Source organism: Leptodactylus fuscus, chromosome 11 (genome assembly GCF_031893055.1).
Source record: "Leptodactylus fuscus isolate aLepFus1 chromosome 11, aLepFus1.hap2, whole genome shotgun sequence".
Classification (NCBI taxonomy): Eukaryota; Metazoa; Chordata; class Amphibia; order Anura; family Leptodactylidae; genus Leptodactylus; species Leptodactylus fuscus.
Genome location: NC_134275.1, coordinates 23713882 through 23728743, shown reverse-complemented (window position 1 = coordinate 23728743; position 14862 = coordinate 23713882). Strand labels below are relative to the sequence as shown.

Below are 14862 nucleotides of genomic sequence, written 5' to 3'. Positions count from 1 at the left end.
AGTGCTATGGGCTTTAAACTTCTTGATGACACTGCACACGGTAGACACAGGAACATTCAGGTCTTTGGAGATGGACTTGTAGCCTTGAGATTGCTCATGCTTCCTCACAATTTTGCTTCTCAAGTCCTCAGACAGTTCTTTGGTCTTCTTTCTTTTCTCCATGCCCAATGTGGTACACACAAGGACACAGGACAGAGGTGGAGTCAACTTTAATCCATTTCAACTGGCTGCAAGTGTGATTTAGTTATTGCCACCACCTATTAGGTGCCTCAGGTAAGTAACAGGTGCTGTTAATTACACAAATTAGAGAAGCATCACATGATTTTTCAAACAGTGCCAATACTTTTTTCCACCCCTTTTTTATGTTTGCTGTGGAATTACTGGTAAAATATTTAATATATGGGAGTTGTAGTTTTGCAACAGCTGCAAGGCCACATTGACAGGTGACCCTGCAGCTGTACGGGGATGCATAGAGCGTTTTTTTTTGCGGGGCCAGCTGTACTTTTTAGTTATACCATTTTGGGGGATATCTATTGCTTAGATCACCTTGTATTGAAAAAAAAAACAGGAGGTGATTTAGAACTTTTATTTAGTTCATATTTTTAAAGCTTTTTTTTTTTTTTTGACTATTTTATTCCCCCCCGGGGGCTTGAACCTGCGGTCACTTGATCGCAAGTCCCATAGACGGCAATACAACTGTATTGCCGTCTATGGGACATTCTGTATATTAGTATTACGGCGGCTGGTCATAGAGACCAGCCGCAATACTAATACAGCAGTGACAGGCCTGGGAGCCTTATTAGGCTCCCGGCTGTCACCCGGACAGGTCGGCTCCTGCGATATCGCCGCGCAGGAGCCGGCCTGCAACTTTACAGGTACGGGGCCGGTGGGGACCGGCCCCGGGGGAGAAGGGGCCACGGATACTGACCCGGCATCCGCTGTACTAGAGAGGCGGATGCCGGGGAGGGATAGACGCCGGGGCCTGAGACATCGCTACGATCCTCTGCCCTTCATGAAGCCAGCAGCGGGGGGACGGAGAAGCCCCTGACGCTGCTGGCTTCATGAAGGGCAGAGGAGCGCAGCGATGTCTCAGGCCCGGCACCTGTAATGGCGTCTGTCACTTGCCGGCTTCCGCCTCTCTATTACAGCGGATGCCAGGCGCCACCTTCAGACTATAAGACGCACCCTTCTTTTCCCCAAAAATTTTGGGGAAAAAAAGTGCGTCTTATAGTCCGAAAAATACGGTAGTCAGTCACCAATAGTGCAAGTTCCACCACTTAAAAAGATGAGAGGCGTCTGTAATTTACATCATAGGTAGACCTCAACTATGAGAGACAAAATGAGAAAACAAATCCAGAAAATCACATTGTCTGATTTTGTAAGAATTTTTTTTCAAATTATGGTGGAAAATAAGTATTTGGTCACCTACAAACAATCAAGATTTCTGGCTCTCACAGACCTGTAACTTCTTCTTTAAGAGTCTCCTCTTTCCTCCACTCATTACCTGTAGTAATGGCACCTGTTTAAACTTGTTATCAGTATAAAAAGACACCTGTGCACACCCTCAAACAGTCAGACTCCAAACTCCACTATGTTGAAGACCAAAGAGCTGTCAAAGGACACCAGAAACAAAATTGTAGCCCTGCACCAGGCTGGGAAGACTGAATCTGCAATAGGCAACCAGCTTGGATTGAAGAAATCAACTGTGGGAGCAATAATTAGAAAATGGAAGACATACAAGACCACTGATAATCTCCCTCGATCTGGGGCTCCACGCAAAATCTCACCCCATGGGGTCAAAATGATCACAAGAACGGTGAGCAAAAATCCCAGAACCACGCGAGGGAACCTAGTGAATGAACTGCAGAGAGCTGGGACCAATGTTACCAAGCCTACCATCAGTAACACACTACACCGCCAGGGACTCAGATCCTGCAGTGCCAGACGTGTCCCACTGCTTAAGCCAGTACATGTCCGGGCCCGTCTGAAGTTTGCTAGAGAGCATTTGGATGATCCAGAAGAGTATTGGGAGAATGTCCTATGGTCTGATGAAACCAAACTGGAACTGTTTGGTAGAAACACAACTTTTTGTGTTTGGAGGAAAAAGAATACTGAGTTGCATCCATCAAACACCATACCTACTGTAAAGCATGGGGGTGGAAACATCATGCTTTGGGGCTGTTTCTCTGCAAAGGGGCCAGGACGACTGATCCGGGTACATGAAAGAATGAATGGGGCCATGTATTGTGAGATTTTGAGTGCAAACCTCCTTCCATCAGCAAGGGCATTGAAGATGAAACGTGGCTGGGTCTTTCAACATGACAATGATCCAAAGCACACCGCCAGGGCAACGAAGGAGTGGCTTTGTAAGAAGCATTTCAAGGTCCTGGAGTGGCCTAGCCAGTCTCCAGATCTCAACCCTATAGAAAACCTTTGGAGGGAGTTGAAAGTCCGTGTTGCCAAGCGACAGCCCCAAAACATCACTGCTCTAGAGGAGATCTGCATGGAGGAATGGGCCAACATACCAACAACAGTGTGTGCCAACCTTGTGAAGACTTACAGAAAACGTTTGACCTCTGTCATTGCCAACAAAGGATATATAACAAAGTATTGAGATGAAATTTTGTTACTGACCAAATACTTATTTTCCCCCACTATTGGTGACTGACTAAATACTTTTTTGCCCCACTGTATATCCAATTTGGCTTTTTGACAATTCTTTTTGTGGTTTTCCATTGAAGACAAATTAAATGAAGATAATAATACCAAAGAATTAGTGATTGCAATCATTTTCTGGAAGAAAATGAGTATTATCTGACAGAGTTGCAGGGGTGGCAATACTTTTGGCCAACACTGTATGACAGTACTGTAATGGACAAGAGGAAATTCTAATACTGACAAGTTTTTTTTTAACAACTATATAGAGAGTATAACTCTGTATACAGTATTAAAAATATCATAGGAACATGGTAATCTGACTTTCTCCAACTCAAGACAGCATCACAAGGCGCTATCATGAATTTGAGGAAATCCACTTACCGGTGATATACACATGGCCATGATTGGATAGGAGCACTGATGTTTTTGTGCTCCTACTTACCACCCTCGACTGTGCAGGTCTTCTAGCCGGTTCCATTAGCGATGTCCAGTGGTGTCTTCAATAACTGCGTCCTCTTCCTTGAAGATGCTCCAGTTCAGTCCAGTCCAGTCTTCGCTGATTTTTGAGAAAGGGTCCTGTCATCGGTCTGTCCCCTGTTCTTCTGCCATGTCTTCGGCGCTGGAGGGCATTGAGGTGTACAGTGTGGGTTGGTACGTATGCTCACTGGTAAGCATAATATTTAGGATGATGCCAAATGAATACCAGTGTGCTCCGGCGCAATATTCCTTGTCTGCAAGCATCTCAGGAGCAATGAAGCCTTCGGTACCAGCATATTCGGTGGCTGTGCGGTCTTCAAACATGTTCTCAAGTGCGAGACCAAAATCACTGATCTTCACATGGCCCGACTCAGCCACCAGGATGTTCTCGGGCTTGAGGTCTCTGTGGATGACTCCTTTGTGATATAGAAACTGGATGCCACATACAAGCTCGGCAGCGTAGAATCTTGCACTGGGGATGTCAAGCCGCCCCTTCAGCTGCAGGAGTTGATTGAAGTCTCCGCAGCTCATATATTCCAGCCCTAGTAGAACCAGCATCTGTGACATAGAAGAGACAGGGCAGAGAGAAGACACATTTACCACACATCATATCATCTACAACTCTATTATACAGGAAAGATCTGCATGTTTTTCATCTTAATGGCTAATTCCCTGGCAATGAAAGTGGAGAACACTCTAAGTGAAAGTGGACAAATTGTCAAAGTGTCAATATTTTGTGTGGCCACCATTATTTTCCAATGCTTCCTTAACTATCTTAGGCATGGAATTCACTAGAGCGTTATAGGTTGCAACTGGAATCTTCCCTTTCCATTAACAATATATATAGTGGTCGGGGAACCAGGCTTTCCCTGATCACTATCATGGTGCTGCGGGGTCCAGGCCATCTCCAGTGGGCCCCATATCACACTGCCCATTACCAGACCTCCTCTGCTTATTAAAAAAAGAAGTGAAGTTTCAGTAGGTCCAACCCTGCATTTAATCCATTTCGCCTTTTTCTGAGAATCCACACATTCATGTCTAGCAAGTCAATTTTTTTTTAGCCGAACGTGGATGTGCAGAGATGTGCCACATTACAACAAAGGTGTATTTGTAACCACGATAGTAAATCTGGGTCATAGTTGTTAATTGGGAGCCAGTTCTCTTCTAGGGTCCAGGATTAGAGGAACTTTCTGGTTTATGCTTGAAGGATCATACATACAGTCATGGCCAAAAGTTTTGAGAATGACACAAATCTTCTATTTTCACATGATCTGCTGCCCTCTGGTTTTTGTGTGTTTGACAGATGTTTTTATCACATACAGAAATAGAATTGCAATCATATTATGAGTAACAAAAGCTTATATTGACAGTTAGAATGAGTTAATGCAGCAAGTCAATATTTGCAGTGTTGACCCTTCTTCTTCAGGACCTCTGCAATTCTCCCTGGCATGCTCTCAATCAACTTCTGGACCAAATCCTGACTGATAGCAGTCCATTCTTGCACAATCAATGCTTGCATTTTGTCAGGATTTGTAGGTTTTTGTTTGTCCAACCGTCTCTTGATGATTGACCACAAGTTCTCAATGGGATTAAGATCTGGGGAGTTTCCAGGCCATGGACCCAAAATCTCTATGTTTTGTTCCCTGAGCCATTTAGTTATCACCTTTGCTTTATGGCAAGGTGCTCCATCATGCTGGAAAAGGCATTGTTGATTGCCAAACTGCTCTTGGACGGTTGGGAGAAGTTGATCTTGGAGGACATTCTGGTACCATTCTTTATTCATGGCTGTGTTTTTAGGCAAGACTGTGAGAGAGCTGATTCCCTTGGCTGAGAAGAACCCCACACATGAATGGTTTCAGGATGCTTTACAGTTGGCATGAGACAAGACTGGTGGTAGCGCTCACCTCGTCTTTGCCGAATAAGCTGTTTTCCAGATGTCCCAAACAATCGAAAAGGGGATTCATCAGAGAAAATGACTTTACCCCAGTCCTCAGCAGTCCACTCCCTGTACCTTTTGCAGAATATCAGTCTGTCCCTAATGTTTTTTCTGGAGAGAAGTGGCTTCTTTGCTGCCCTCCTTGAGACCAGGCCTTGCTCCAAGAGTCTCCGCCTCACAGTGCATGCAGATGCACTCACACCTGCCTGCTGCCATTCCTGAGCAAGCTCTGCACTGCTGGTAGCCTGATCCCGCAGCTGAAACACTTTTAAGAGATGGTCCTGGCGCTTGCTGGTCTTTCTTGGGTGCCCTGGAGCCTTTTTGCCAACAATGGAACCTCTCTCCTTGAAGTTCTTGATGATGCGATAGATTGTTGACTTAGGTGCAATCTTTCTAGCTGCGATACTCTTCCCTGTTAGGCCATTTTTGTGCAGTGCAATGATGACTGCACGTGTTTCTTTAGAGATAACCATGGTTAACAGAAGATAAACAATGATGCCAAGCACCAGCCTCCTTTTAAAGTGTCCAGTGGTGTCATTGTTACTTAATCATGACAGATTGATCTCCAGCCCTGTCCTCATCAACAACCACACCTGTGTTAATGGAGCAATCACTGAAACGATGTTAGCTGGTCCTTTTAAGGCAGGGCTGCAATGATGTTGAAATGTGTTTTGGGGGATAAAGTTCATTTTCTAGGCAAATATTGACTTTGCAAGTAATTGCTGTTAAGCTGATCACTCCTTATAACATTCTGAAGTATGTGTAAATTGCCATTAGAACAACTGAAGCAGTAGACTTTGTAAAAATTAATATTTGTATCATTCTCAAAACTTTTGGCCATGACTGTACATCCCCTTTTCCAATGGCTAGCCCTGCTTGAATGATGTCATTATGTCATATTTGTAGTCCTTTTTTCCAAAACCTAGATCAGGTAGACAGAAGTAGAGAAAACAGGGGATAGGGGGGAGGACACTCATACCTTGGTCCCACAGATGTCGCTGCCTAAATCATGGGGTCCAACATCCTAGTGAAGTCTAATTGGTTAATATTGCCTCTCCAAGTACCATGTGGTGTACTGGAAGAGTATACTACAAAACAAACTGATATACAGTATAGGACTGCGATTAAATTGCAGCATAACGCTACATAATTTTATCAAATAAATGTAAAATATAATAATGTAATATATCCATGTTATTGTCAAATATATTGTATTTATTTATTCCTACAGTAACATGGCATTGCTGCCATCTAGTGGATACAGTCATGAAATGTATATATTGCACCAATATACAGTTCATCTGATTTACAGCTGGTTCCAAGGTATATACATGTACAGTATACTTTTATATTCTGCATGTGTATTATATAGCTCCTGTATGTATGTCCCTATATATTACTCCACTACATCTCCCTACAGACAAACAATCATGCAAAGTTATAACAAATCTATATCATGGACACATAGAGCCAGATGCTGAAAGTAAAGGGTCCCATCTACATGCAGTGTGTCTGAGCCCCCGATCAGACAACCAGTCTATCAGATGACAGACTCCCTGTAAACGTGTATTCACAATTGGTCTGTCAGCAGAGCTCAGTATATGTTCGCTGGAAATCCTTGAGGTGGAGGATATAGGTCATGGCACTACCTTAGGTGACCAGAGGACTTTGTGTCAAGCATGAAGGTTCATTGTACCCAATGGATTCAGGTTAATCCCTCTACTCTAAGGGAATTCACTTCTAGAATGAATACAATATGCTTGGAGTGAGGGTCTATGCCCTGCTAAGTTTGAGGCCATAGGAGGATGCTGGTCGGTCACTGCTGGCTACCACATCAGATCCTTTTGGACCTCCATATGTTCCTTCTATACCTCATGCCTGCCAGTGGGTGATCAATGTTGTTTTATTCCTATATCTCTGCATCAGTCTATTGAATTCTGCTTCTCTGCTGTTTTTATCCCATGCTATCTTTTCTATACTGTCTATTCTTCTTCCTTTCCAGGGGCAGAGCTTTAGGGGGGTGCAGTGGTAGCAGTCACTACAGAGCCCTGGACCCTGAAGGAGCTCCAAAGATCTTATCAACTTTGTTACAATGTAACAAGTTACACTTTAGGCAAATGTTACACGTCACTTATTTATTAGATACATGTTGATCACAATGCTGACACATTAGATACAAGCCAATCACATCCTTCACATATTTTATATATGCTACACGTCTCTCACCCATTAGTATACGTCACCCATAACATGCATGTTATACACATCTCACTCACTCTTTTGCTGCAGACACATCATTAACACATTACACATGTCACTCATACATTACATACTTGCTGTACAGATATCCCCCACACATAATGTACCAATAGCAGCCAGGCATGTCAACTGCATTGCAATAGTACTTACATGTTTTCTAATGTAAGGCACAGCATGTGGGTACAAATAGGCCCCCAAGTACTATAAGGAAATCAGGCTTATGCTAGATTTACACTAGCGTTCGTGTCTCCATCATTCAGGTCCACATGGGGAGAGCCTGTGCACGTAAAAAGCAGTTACCTGCTGACACTCGCGGTGCTCATGGATTTGCAGGACTTTTCTCTTCACCAATTTTAGACAGAATCTGAGGTGGGTTCTCCTACGAAAACTTCAACAGATATGCACCAAGCCTTAGTATTGTCACTGATCAATGTAAGCAGTAACCCATTTCTTACATCACAATTCACTACATTCACACGACACAGCCCTGCACTCAGCGGTGAAAGCGTCATTTTTCAAGGGCAAATGTACTTCCAAAGTTAATCCGTTTTCATGGATCCCTCATAGAAAGGTGAAATAGCACGTTCTTTTTTGAGTGAGCCCTGAGATGGACCTCTTATCTCTCCGGGCTCATGTTCAAGGTATGTACATCTCTGAGAGCAAGGGTAGCCCTTGAAACAAAGAAATAAAGCTAACTAGTGAGTATGGCTATTTCACATACGTTCAGCATTATGGATATGGTTTTATTATACTACTAGCTTTTACCCGCGACTTCGTCTGCGGTGATTTGAGAATTGGGCGGACACAGACGTGTGAAACTGTAAAAGTGCTTTAAAAAGTTTGGTGGGCTAGCAAATGTGATGTGATGTGTTATATTGTGTATGTAGTGATACAGACAATGTGATGTGGTGTATTGTGTATGTAGTGATACAGACAATGTGATGTGGTGCATTGTGTATGTAGTGATACAGACAATGTGATGTGTTGTATTGTGTATGTAGTGATACAGACAATGTGATGTGTTGTATTGTGTATGTAGTGATACAGACAATGTGATGTGTTGTATTGTGTATGTAGTGATACAGACAATGTGATGTGTTGTATTGTGTATGTAGTAATACAGACAATGTGATGTGTTGTATTGTGTATGTAGTGATACAGACAATGTGATGTGTTGTATTGTGTATGTAGTGATACAGACAATGTGATGTGTTGTATTGTGTATGTAGTGATACAGACAATGTGATGTGGTGTATTGTGTATGTAGTGATACAGACAATGTGATGTGTTATATTGTGTATGTAGTGATACAGACAATGTGATGTTTTGTATTGTGTATGTAGTGATACAGACAATGTGATGTGTTGTATTGTGTATGTAGTGATACAGACAATGTGATCTGTTATATATAGTGGAAAGCTATATGTAAATGTGAGTGAGTAGAGTGAGTGAGTAGAGTGAGGGCTACTCCTGAGGAGACAGTAAGGAGTGTGCAGGCAGGTTGAGGCAGGAAATGCCAAGCAGTGTGTGTGAGTCTATAGCTGGGGCTAGGAGTCCTGCTTTTGTGAGTCTCCTGCTAAGAAGCCATGTTGTTTAGTGGCACCAAAAGTAGCCTGTGACTCAATCCTAAGGGAAAACTATGTTTGTGGAAAATTGCACGCAAATCCATCCAGGCGTTTTAGCGTGATTGAGGAACAAACTCACAAACATCCAAACATAGTAGGACTAACTGTAGCAGGCCTCATGAGCTCATTTTGTCTATTTATCTGTACTGCCATCTAGTGATGAGAAATAAAACTGCAATCAAAGTGCAAAAAGAGTCTTTGAAATTTACTTTAATCTACTATTTAATATAATAATAATAATAATAATATATTACTTTGCATCATCCTGTCATACATTTTTTTCTAAATACTTCTGTTCTGCGTGTTCTATGCCTCTATATCTGAGCATTAAGTAAATCCAGGCAATTCCTCCTTAAAGGGATTCAATCATTAAAATGCAATTTTTTCTCCCTAACACGTAGAAATAGCCATAAGAAAGGCTATTCTTCTCCTAACTTTAGATGTCTTCTCCGCGCCGCCGTTTGGTAGAAATCCCAGTTTTCTTCTGTATGCAAATTATTTCTCTCGCAGCATTGGGGGCGTCCCCAATGCTGCAAGAAAAATCTCCAGCGACGCCTCTGTCTTCACCTGGAACGGCCTCTCCCTGCGTCTTCTTCCGGCGTTGGCTTCAAACTTCTAGGCAAGCGCAGTCGGAACTGCCATTGGGTCTCGGGAAGAGCCAAATGCGCATGCCTGCAGCGATTTTCCTGTGGCCGCTTACACAGTAAACTGGTGAAAAACCGGAATGTTTCAACCCACCCTGTCTCAGCCAATGAGGAGTTGCGGACATGTAAGGTGACAAGCAGTCTACTTATTGGCCGGCTATGCCAACTGAGTAAGCTCGGGCCTGTGTGTTGTATATAGCAGCACAATTAAGCTAGTGGCTCCACATGAAATATATTGGTCCATAGTATGATATGCTCCCCAGGGCCCAAAAACAGTATAATGTTCCATAGTGACCCCACACAATATAATATGCTCCTCAAAGGCCCTCCCCAGTATAAAGCTCCACAGTGGCCCCACACAATATAATATATTCCCCAGAGCCCCCCCAGGATAATATGCTTCCCACAGTAATATCCTCCACAGTAGCCTCACACAATATAAAATGCTCCACAGGGGGCCCCCTACAATAATTCTTCACAGTGGCCCCACACTAAATAATATGCTCTCCAGAGGGTTCCTCGCCCAGTATAATATATTCCCCAGAACTTCGAGCCACTTCAGGCGAACCTCTCAAAATTCACTTTGAAGAATATTTGTGAGGTTTTCCCATTCGTTTTAGGGCTATTATTCTCTTCAGACCCCAGAGTATAGTAATCAGAGGTCCAAGGGAGGGGAGGAAAAATAGCAAATGGTTATACTCACCTTGCCTTACCTCTCCTGGGCATCCTCACATTACTCTGCTGTCTCCGCCGACGTCTTCTTCAAATATTTGGCTCTCAGCGGTCACGTGGGGTAAGCTGACAGTATGACGTCAACGCACCCCACGTAACGCATGACGTCAGCTACAGGCCAAAGGATGAAGTCAAATCGCCAGTTGTCCAGGGGAGGTGAGTAAAAATGTTTGTTATTTTTATAGACCTCCCCTTGGCATACTTCTAATTGGAAAGGGCCCTGCTGCACATGACGCCAGGCCCCTTTCTGTTATTGATGTGGCCATGCCCCAGGAAGATCCGGATTGGGCCCCACATCTAGGGGGGGCCCTTTGGGGATGGGTACCTTTGGGCCGTATGGTTTGGAGGGCTGTAATGTTTTTATCTTTTGGGTTAATCAAATAAGTTTTACGGGTTTTTTTTTTTGGTGACACATCGGGCTTTTTCTTTTTTGCATGTTTTTCCTTCATTTTAAATAACCAAGAAAATGTAAAAATAAAAGGAAGGGAAATGTGTTTGTTTTTCACATTTTTAATATTTTCTTTAAACAGAACAAAATGGTACTAATTTTTTTAAACTAGTTCTCCCTTTATTAAAATAATTGTAGGGGTTGACGTTCCCCTGGAGCCCTAGTGACAGGCGGCAGAGGCCGTGGCGTCAGGGTGCGGAGCAGGTGTGGTTGCATAGGAGACGGCAGTACAACATGGCGCCCTGACTGCATCCTTCTGCTCTCCCGCAGAGTCAGTGCCGTGCCTCTTGTGTGTAAGAGAAGAGGGGGAGCGATGCCAGTGCCGGCCCTAGGAGGTTTTTTTTATGTGTGAGAGGATCCTCCGTGTGATCACAGCACCATAAATAAATACAAAACAATTCACAAAATAGGAGAAGGGACTTTTTCAGAAGTCGTCAAGACACAAAGTTTAAAAGATGGGCAGTACTACGTCTGCAAGAAGATGAAGCAGCTGTATAAGAGCATCGAGCTGGTCAACAATGTGAGAGAGATTTAGGCACTGCGAAGACTCAGCCTGCACCCCAATATCTTCATGCTGCATGAAGTGCTTTACGACAGGAAATCGGGATGCCTCGCCCTGATCTGCGAACTGATGGATATGAATATCTATGAGTTAACCAAAAACTAAGATCAGGAATTACATGTATCAGCTATGTAAATCTTTCGAACACATACACAGAAATGGCATTTTTCACCGTGATGTAAAACCAGAGAATCTAAAAGTTTGGAGTTTGGATGTTTGTTCCTCAATCACACCCGAACGGCTTATTGGATTTCCTAGAAATTTCACACACACCTACATATTGGTCAGGAAGGGGTAATAGACTACTTTAAAAGTGTGTCACTCACCCCAAAACAACACCGTGAGCCTCCAAAGTTGTCTCCAGCTCCGCTGACAGCTCCCGAGCATCTAGTCAGCGCAGAGAGTTACAGACATCTGCTATTGGTGCATGGCGGTGTGTGGGCGGGTTAGGGAGCCAGCACAATGGCCCCATAGGTTTGCACAGCATTGAAGGAGGTGTTGGGGGGGGGGGATTAGGACCAGAGGGCAGAAGGTAAGTGGGGGGGCCCAATTAAACATGCGAACAGGGGTGGGGGGACAAGGTAACCGGGGGTCACAGGTGGGTAAGGGGGAGAAGGGGGCTGGGGACGCGGATGGGGGGTAAGTGGAGGTCCGGGGGCATGGGTGGGGGAAAAGGAGATGGCCCAAAGTGCAGCAGCATGGCCGTGGGGTCCCGGCCCACCATGCTGTGGGAGGGGCCCACGCTGGCCGCAAGTAGAAGGGCGTTGGGGCCCATGGGCCGCGCTGCAGGTGGTTTGCACAAGCATCAGGGGGCCACTGACGAAGTCGCGGGTTATAGCTAGTACCATGTTTCCCCGATAGTAAGACACCCCCGATAGTAAGACATAGTGGGACTTTTGGGGGGTGGGTGGGGGGGGTGAGACGTACCCCGAAAGTAAGACATAGTAAACCAGGGGTCGGCATATCTGGCTGGCACGGCAGCAGCTGCAGCAGAGGAGCGTCCCTTTGGTGCTTTCAGGACGCTCCTCTTTCTCTGGCTTCTCTCTGCCCACCAATGAGAGGAGAGAAGTGAGCTCAGGGGGCGGAGCTTATCCCTATAGAGATCCAGATCCCGCCTGCAGTGAGGGCTCCTGCCGTCTCCATACTGCACACAAGAGACGGAGCAGAGCAGAGGGAAGGAGAAGCTCCCAGCAAAGTGAAAAAAGAAAACACCAGGTACAGGCTGTACTCTGCCTATTTATTTAGTTTCAGTAACTCCATGTGCCTGACATTAATAGCAGTTAACCCCATCATGTCCTCCCTCACATTAACCCCTGTCAACATTTTTTTTCCAATATAAGACATACCCCGAAAGTAAGACATAGTGGGACTTTTGGGGGTAAAAAGAATGTAGGACACTGTCTTACTTTCGGGGAAACACGGTATATTAATAAAGCAAGATGTCCTCAAGCTTGCAGACTTTGGCTTGTGTCGTAGTGTTTTCTCCAAGCAGCCATACACTGAGTATATCTCTACCCGCTGGTACAGAGCCCCAGAATACCTCCTGACTGACGGCTACTACACCTACATAATGGACCTGTGGAGTGCTGGCTGTGTTTTCTATGACATCTGCAGCCTTCATCCTCTCTTCCCGAGCTTGAATGAATTAGACCAGATATCTAAAATCCACAATATCCTGGGCACTCCGGCCTCGGCTGTGTTGCGGAAATTCAAACAATCAAGAGCTATGAATTTTGATTTCCCACCCAAGAAAGGGAGTGGCATCAGACAGCAGTTACCTGGCATCAGGGGCGTAACTACCGTGGTAGCAGCAGTAGCAGCTGCCACAGGGCCCGGGCCATTAGGGGGCCCGGTGACAGCCGCTACCGCTGCGTTTTTTGTTTTTTTTTAAGTCCGTTACGGGCCCTATTCACTTGCCGATCCTGGCTGGGCCGGGATCGGCAAGTGACACCGCGGGGCCCACAGAGGCTATCATTATACTCGGGGGTCTTTGCAGACCCCCGAGTATAATGATCGGCGGACCGGAGAGGTAAGGTAACATAAAAAACAGTGTTACTTACCTCTCCACGATCCTGCCAGGCCTCCGTCATTCGTGTCTGACGTCTCTGACGTCACATGACCCAGGCCAGCTTCCCGGGTCATGTGACGTCTGACGTCATTAAAGCTGGACAAGAGTGGCGGCCGACAGGAACAGGTAAGCAACTGTCTCTGTTCTTTTAATGGTTTTAATCCCTCGGGTCTCCGATTGTTATACTCTGGGGTCTTTTCAGACCCCAGAGTATAATAAATGTTTATAGGTGTCCACAGTGGGACATATGGGGACACTATTGGGGATAATACTGTGTGCATTGGACACTATAGGGGTTAATAATACTGTGTGCATTGGACACTATAGGGGTTAATACTGTGTGTGCAGGGGACACTATAGGGGTTAATACTGTGTGCATTGGACACTATAGGGGTTAATAATACTGTGTGCATTGGACACTATAGGGGTTAATACTGTGTGTGCAGGGGACACTATAGGGGTTAATACTGTGTGCAGGGGACACTATTGGGGTTAATACTGTGTGTGCAGGGGACACTATAGGGGTTAATACTGTGTGCAGGGGACACTATTGGGGTTAATACTGTGTGTGTGTGCATTGGACACTATAGGGGTTAATACTGTGTGTGCAGGGGACACTATTGGGGATAATACTGTGTGCAGGGGCCACTAATGGACATAATACTGTGTGCAGGGCTTACTAAGGGACATAATAGAGTGCGGAGGAGGGGGTCAGTCGAGGTCTTCGGCATCGGTTTGGGGAGGGGGGCCCCATGTCAAAAGTTCGCCACGGGGCCCCGCCATTCCTAGTTACGCCACTGCCTGGCATGTTACCTGAATGTATTTCTCTCATGACCACAATGCTGGAATATGATCCTGATGACAGACTCAGTGCCAGTAAAGCCCTCCAGCATCCTTACTTTGAGGAGCCCAGGACATTAGAGAAGCATTCCCCACCTCGTAAGATAGGACTAACAGAGAAGTCAAACACTGCAGCCTCAGTGAATTATTTGATGTGGATCGCACGACAGAGGTGAAGGCCATAAAACCACTACCAGAGCTTTCTTTCCAGCACCATGGGCCTACCTTCCCAATGGAGCTGACAAAGTTCAATGTGTCGGGGGTATCAAAGACTGTACCCTTCTCCACACTCAAGTTTCAATCAGTTTTTCCTACTCCTGGAAATAGTGGAAAACTTCCCATAATTCCAAGCGTGAAGTATATAGATACCACCATCATCCATCCATCCATCCTTAATTTGTTAATTCACTAATGTATCTAATTTCTCAGTATACCTGCATGAAGGGAACAATGTATTTATCAATAGCTTTTTATTGATTTTTGTAGAAATTTCATAAAGCAGCAATAATGTATCTGTTGTGAGAGGATGTCTGTAGGATGTTTTGTATTCATAATAACTAATAATTATTGTAAAAGAAAAAATATATATCCTTGTACCGTGTTAGCCAGTGGA

General features: G+C 44.7%; 1 pseudogene; it reads left to right on the top strand.

Annotated features, from left to right (window-relative positions):
* Positions 1 to 10432: 10432 nt before the first annotated feature.
* LOC142184691 (MAPK/MAK/MRK overlapping kinase-like) lies at positions 10433 to 14661 on the top strand (annotated as a pseudogene).
* The last annotated feature ends 201 nt before the right edge of the window (positions 14662 to 14862 follow it).